The sequence below is a fragment of the Mus caroli genome, chromosome 7 (assembly GCF_900094665.2).
Source record: "Mus caroli chromosome 7, CAROLI_EIJ_v1.1, whole genome shotgun sequence".
NCBI classification, from domain to species: domain Eukaryota; kingdom Metazoa; phylum Chordata; class Mammalia; order Rodentia; family Muridae; genus Mus; species Mus caroli.
In genome coordinates, this window is record NC_034576.1 from 15,667,553 (window position 1) to 15,673,946 (window position 6,394).

Genomic DNA, 6,394 nt, shown 5'->3' on the forward strand with positions numbered 1-6,394 from the left:
TGCTGGAGGAGACTGAGCAGGTGAGGGATGGCATCTGAGCTGCTGTCTGCTCTGCTCTGACAGCTGATGGACATTTTCCACACAGTGCTGGGTCCCTGCTCTCTAGAAGCTGTCAGGCAGATGCTGACAGAGGACAGTGCTGAGCCAGGCAAGCTTCAAGGACAGTGAGTGGCTTGGGGCAGGGGACACAGTAGGAGACATCACTGTAGAGCCCCTCTCTGACTTGGGTCTTTACCTCAGGCATCTGAGGTCAAAGGGCATGCTGGCCTGGCACTCACTCTGTAGCTCAAGCTGGGTTTGGGGCACACCCAGTCATACACCTGACTTCTTCCTCTTCTCCAGCTCCCTGTCCAGGCAGTGGGCAAGGTTTCCATTTTGAATCACATGTTCTGTTTTATTTTCTATTTTGTTTAAACACGTGTTTAAATTGTTATTTCATGTGTTTAGGTGTTTCTTAGTTTAATTGGCTTTTGTTGGTTTGGGGCAGAGTTTATTTTTGATGTTTTTGTTTATTGATTGGTTTGTTTGTGTTTGATTTTTGTTTTTATTTATTTGTTTTTGTTTTTCTGAGACAAGGTTTCTCTATGTAGCCTTGGCTGTCTTGGTACTTGGTCTGTGGCCCAGCCTGGGCTGGAACTCAGAGATTAGCCTGCCTTCACCTTCACCCTCCTGATTGCTGGGATTAAAGGTGTATGCTACAACTGCCTGGTGTGTTTTATTTTTGTTATTCTTAGTGTTTTATGCTCCTTTTGCAGCCTGGACTGGCATGCACATATAGAGATCCCACCTGCTTTTGCCTCCTGACTGAGTCCTAGGAGTGAACTATGGGCCACCACACATAGCTTCATTTTGTTGTGTTCGGAACAGATCATACTGTAACACAGGCTGTTCTTGGATTCCCCACAGTCCAGGCTGCCCTTGAACTCCCGACCCTCCTCCTTCTCCTTCCCCAGTGCTGGGATGCCAGATGCTACAGCCACACCTCGCTCAAGTGTCAGTTACCTTGTTCGGTTTTGTTTAATAAGTCTTGATTTGAGTGCATCTTTCCTCATGGCTAAGCTCGAGATACGCACTTAGGTAAGGTGCCACAGGCAGGATGCTGCGGCTTTCCAATCTAGCATGTCGGAGGCTGGCACGGTGAAGTTCTCACGGCTGTCATGGTAACTTGGAGAGAGGGAGGGATCACAGGGCCTCAGACCCCACAACAAGAATTAGAATCTGTATTAGAGTGTGAGGCCACAGAGCTGTGGGACCCACGGAGCAGGCCAGAAACAAGAGTGGGGTTGTGTTTTATCCAAAAAACCAAATAGCCCCGTGTCTGCCCTCTCCTTTGCCTCACCAGAGGAGGTCACAAAGCCAGTAGCCAGATTAAACTTCCTTTCCCGTTATAAGGGTATGTCCAGCAGCACCTGGAATTCCTTCTCATGCAAATGAGGCATCTTTAAGCATCCTGGCCCTGGCCAATGATCTATGTACACTCACTTGGTAGCCCCTATTCACCCCCAAAGGCTTAAATAGACTTTGTTCCCCCAACAGATGGAACCCGTTCTCCAAAGCTGCTCCCCAGTGTGTGTTCTTTGGCCACACACTCACCACAGACCAAGATTCTGCCTGCGCCCACCCACAGGGCTAAGCTTCTCTCTCTCTTTCTGGTCAAGCCTGGTGCACAATAGGCCTGACTGCCCCGAGGGAGAAAGACACAGAGCAGCACTGCAGTAATGACTTTGCTGGGCTAGAGAAACAGTGCTGGGATTAAAGGCGTGCGCCACCACGCCAGGCTCAGAAGTGATTCTTACTGACGTGCTCCAGTGATCAGAAGAAACATAGAGGTCACAGCACTCAGGCCATCTGGAAGATAAGGGAAATCTCCCCAGGGGAGAGTGGCCATGTCTGTAATAGAGGCAAGAGGGACAGCATTGGGACAGCTCCTGGAAACAGGCCTTAGGCCTGTCTAGCTTCTTCAGGGCTATCTTAGGCAACTCTTTTATAATTAAGAAGAGTAAAGATGGGGCTGGTGAGATGCACTGACTGCTCTTCCAAAGGTCCTGAGTTCAAATCCCAGCAACCACATGGTGGCTCACAACCATCCGTAATGAGATCTGACGCCCTCTTCTGAAATGTCTGAAGACAGCTACAGTGTACTTACGTATGATAAATAAATAAATCTTAAAAAAAAAAAAGAGTAAAGATTTAGGAGATGGTTCAGTCTGGGCAGTAGAGATCCCCTCTTTAAACATACAGAAAGAAGGCCTTAGTCAAAGAGCCCTGGATCGCCTAGGCGAGCAGGACCTGTGGTGGAACATGAATTCTCACTACTTAGTAGCTAGACACAGGCCTTTGCCCCTGAAGCTGGGCCAGGGGGCGATGAGGCAGGCAGGTCATTTGTTTCTCTAGAGTAGTTTTTGCTTCTGTCAAAAGGATTCCATCCGTTCCATTTCAGGATGAAAATCTGAGGTCACTTAAGTCTGGGTGGTTTATCAGAGGTCTGCCCAGCTGCCTGATTTCAAGCCTAACACCAACTGTGCTAACAACTGCAGTAGAAACACATGAAATAGTCCCTCTGTGCAGATTTTGTTTTTCCAAAGGGGCCCTTGATTCTTATGTTAAGTCCTTAATGCAACAACAACAACATGAGACGCCCACCACCCCCATCGGCAAAGGAAAACAAAACATACCCCATGAAGGGAAGACCATGAAGGAAAGCCATTGGAAAGGGGGACTAAAGATAGAACGAAAATTAATAAATTAACTGTATCGAAAAGTCAATTCCACTGAAAGCTGGTTTTTGACAAACGATTAATATTGACGTTTTTAAGTAGATTGCCTTTATAAGGAAATGAATTAATATTAGTAAAATTAGGAGTGAAAGTTGATACACTTCTATCCATTAACAAAAATGTCTGACGTGTGTGTCACATTTGTAATACGTGTCTACCATGGCAAGATCAGACAATATTTCTGCGGGCGGCATGAACTTGTCGGTAGAGGAGCCTAAAGTTTTTACAAGTTGTGAGACCAGTGAGCCAAATCTGCAAAAACCCAACAAAATGCACACGCACTGATGAGTTGTGGTTCTCTGCACCAATTTTTTGTTTGTTTGTTTGTTTAATATATTTTAATAGCAAACTTACAGGAACAGCACAGGAGACAGATAACATTAAAAACATGTACTTGTATGTAGGACAACTCAGTTAGAAAAGTGTAGTGAATGGGTGGAATCTACTGTGTGATAAAAATGCTACAAACACCATTTAGTTGCTGTCAATAAGAAATTTACTTAGTTTTAAAAAAATCCAAATGCTGGCATTGTCCAGAAAATTTTAACAGGTTTATTTATAATTGTTAAAAGTTGAACTGCTCAAATGTGTTCACTGAAACATTTTGCTTGCATTAATGCTTTACATCTTGCATTTCTATTAAAAATTCACACACAAATGAATGTGGAGAAATGCCAATACCTGATTCTGTCCCCTATGTCTCCACTGGCAATCATATACTTAGGTACCTTTGACCCCATGGAAAAAATATCTAACATTCAGAACTACTGATAACAGGAAGAAGAGGAAAAAAAATTTTTTTGAGAATGAAATGTTTCCCCTCATAGTGGACTCTTAAGTATGTGGTGTGCTAGCTGGATATCTTTTGGCATAATTGTTACACGTTTGGCATGGATAGCACACAGGTTGGTATCTTCAAAGAGGCCAACCAGCTAGGCCTCACTTGCCTCCTGCAAAGCCCCAATAGCTGCACTCTGGAAGCGCAGATCTGTTTTGAAGTCCTGAGCAATTTGTCGCACCAGACGCTGAAAGGGGAGCTTGCGGATCAGAAGTTCAGTGGACTTATAGCGTCTGATTTCACGGAGTGCCACAGTACCAGGCCTGTAACGACGAGGTTTCTTCACCCCTCCAGTAGAGGGCGCACTCTTGCGAGCGGCTTTTGTAGCCAGTTGTTTCCTGGGTGCTTTACCACCGGTGATTTGCGGGCAGTCTGCTTTGTAGGAGCCATGGTATGGACACCTTCTTACTTACCCCCCTTATCCTTCGGCTGGAGCTCGGCAAGCAAGAGGCAGCACTGGTGTTGGAGAGCGGCGGGCGGCGAAGGCTGCAAACACCTCTGCACTGATCTTAACCATGAACAATTAGGTTGCAGTTTTTTGTCACACGCATAGGGACAGAAGTATCATGGCGGTCAGTTACAAGGGGCTTGAGGGAACAGAACAGGTTTGGAACCTTTGTAAACAAGCAATAGTCCCGTTCACACAACTACATGAATGTGCTCTGTGCCAATGAGCTCTTTGCTTCAAGATGACTAAAATAGTCAGTTTTAATGAATGTGTATTCACTATTTATTCATTCACGCCAGAAACTGTTAGGACAAAGCAAGATCTTGGGCAAGGTCTCACCTTAACAGGCAGCCTAGGGCATGAAATTCAGCCAACTCCCTCCTCTCACCCATGGATTTGCGTATGTGGACAAAAACTCTGCAGACTAGAACAGTTCAAAAGCATTTTACATTTACTCTTGGGAATAGACGCCACGACCAAGGCAAGTCTTATAAAGGACAATATTTAGTTGGGGCTGGGTTATAGATTCAGAGGTTCAGTCCAGTATCCTCATGGCAGCATCCAGGCAGGCATGGAGCAAGCAGAGCTGAGAGTTCTACCTCTTCATCTGAAGGCTGCTAGTAGAAGACTGACTTCCAGGCAGCTAGGATGAGGGTCTTAAAGCCCTAGCTCACAGTGACACATCTACTCCAACAGGGCCACCCCTTCTAAAAGTGCCACTCCCTAGGCCAAGCATATACAAACCAACACAATATCCCCACCGAAATAAATATGTCCTGTCCATTTTCCAGTCAGTATTCCAACTTCTCACAAGTGTCTGGGGTCTAGCGGCATTGGCATTTGATATGAGAAATAATTTGAGCATGTGAGAGGAAGTGTTTAGCTCTCTGCAATCATCTCACCATTTTAACAGCACCTACAGCTTTTGGTGTGTAGGGAGTGCCTGAACTCTGTTCCCTCTGGATCCTGACGGTGTGGTTTGTATTTGATTCAGAACCTAAGCCCTTCTTAGTCCCTTGAAAATCAGATCCCTGGACTGAGTTCTGGTCCTATACTCTTGACTTTTATAAAATAATTGCCTCACTGTGTCTGAATGGGACTGACCTGTGTTTTACTTTAGGATGGCAAGTGTCTGTCACCATGCTGCCTGTCTCTGTGTCTGCACTGATCAGTGACTCCCTTCAACCTTTATCCACCTTGCACACGAGTGAGAAAGGCAACCTCCCATCAGCAGTGGAGGAGGAGAGGAGAGGTCACACTCGGACCAAGAACAAGGAGATGGAGTTACTCTTCCTGGAACTGAAGGAGTTGGAGACCTCGCACTGATACTCCCCTGTATCCTTTAGCCTGAGGGGAGCTATGCTGAGTCTGTGCTTTTCAGGAGATAGAGACATCCTCTTATTGAAATCTAGAGGCTTGTTATTGAAGATCCAAGTGATGTCAACTCCAGTGTCAGGTGACATGCACTCGAAGGTTGCAGATTTCCGTCTTTCCACTATAATGCTCTTGACCTGGAGGTAGGGCTGTGTCAGAATCTCTGCGTGTAAACAGAAGAGAACAAAAGAGATTCATCTCCAGAGATCTCAGGCAGCCCCTCTCTGCTCCAAGGCACTTAATAAGGCCTTCTCACGGGGACTCAGAGCTGAGGGTACAGCCAGCGTCTGACCTGAACCACCTCACTCAGCCACTGTGTTTCCTAGGTCTCTGTTTCTCTATAATAGGACACATGGTGAATGATCATTGCTATGTCTATGAGTTAACCTTGAATAAGAACAAGAAACTGACCTTGGAACAAGGGAGCTGTCCAAATCAGGAAAGTCTACTACCCTTTGTCTCTCTATGGGATTTTCCCCGGGCTGGATCCATGATGATAAGCTGTTCCCATGAGAGCCTGCAAACCCATGAGAACATCTGACTGATGGCCTGGGCACCGTCCAGCTCTGCTCTCCTGTGGGGCAGGGAGCATGGGGGAAAGAGGGAGTGGGAGAAAACCCGTGTCCCACCAGAGTTCTGGTGCTCTGGGCGGGCAGATATGGAAGGATTGCCGTATGCTTTCCACGTGGCCCTCGGTGGCTGTCTGGCTGTGTGAAGTCCCTGACCCCAGCTTGGCGGGTGGTGGACAAGGGGCAGACCTAGGCACCAGGTTCTCAGCCTCGGGCATCCCAGACACCGCTGGACACCAAGGAATTGCTGAGAACAGAATGGGGGCCCCAGGGGCGGCTCAGTCAGCCCCAGGGCGAAGGAAGGAAGGAAGGAAGGAAGGAAGGAAGGAAGGAAGGAAGGAAGGAAGGGAGGAAGGGAGGAAGGGAGGAAGGGAGGAAGGGAGGGAGG

The 6,394-nt window shown here is 46.9% G+C and overlaps 1 long non-coding RNA gene and 1 pseudogene across 1 annotated transcript in view; both read right to left on the bottom strand.

Annotated features, from left to right (window-relative positions):
* Positions 1-3,598: 3,598 nt before the first annotated feature.
* Positions 3,599-4,005, bottom strand: LOC110297393 (annotated as a pseudogene).
* A 1,029-nt stretch (positions 4,006-5,034) lies between these two features.
* LOC110297483 overlaps positions 5,035-6,394 on the bottom strand; it is an 8,429-nt gene continuing 7,069 nt past the window's right edge. Inside the window, exon 3 of the long non-coding RNA XR_002378290.1 lies at positions 5,035-5,600. This is a non-coding gene — a long non-coding RNA (uncharacterized LOC110297483). The remainder of the gene's footprint in view (positions 5,601-6,394) is intronic.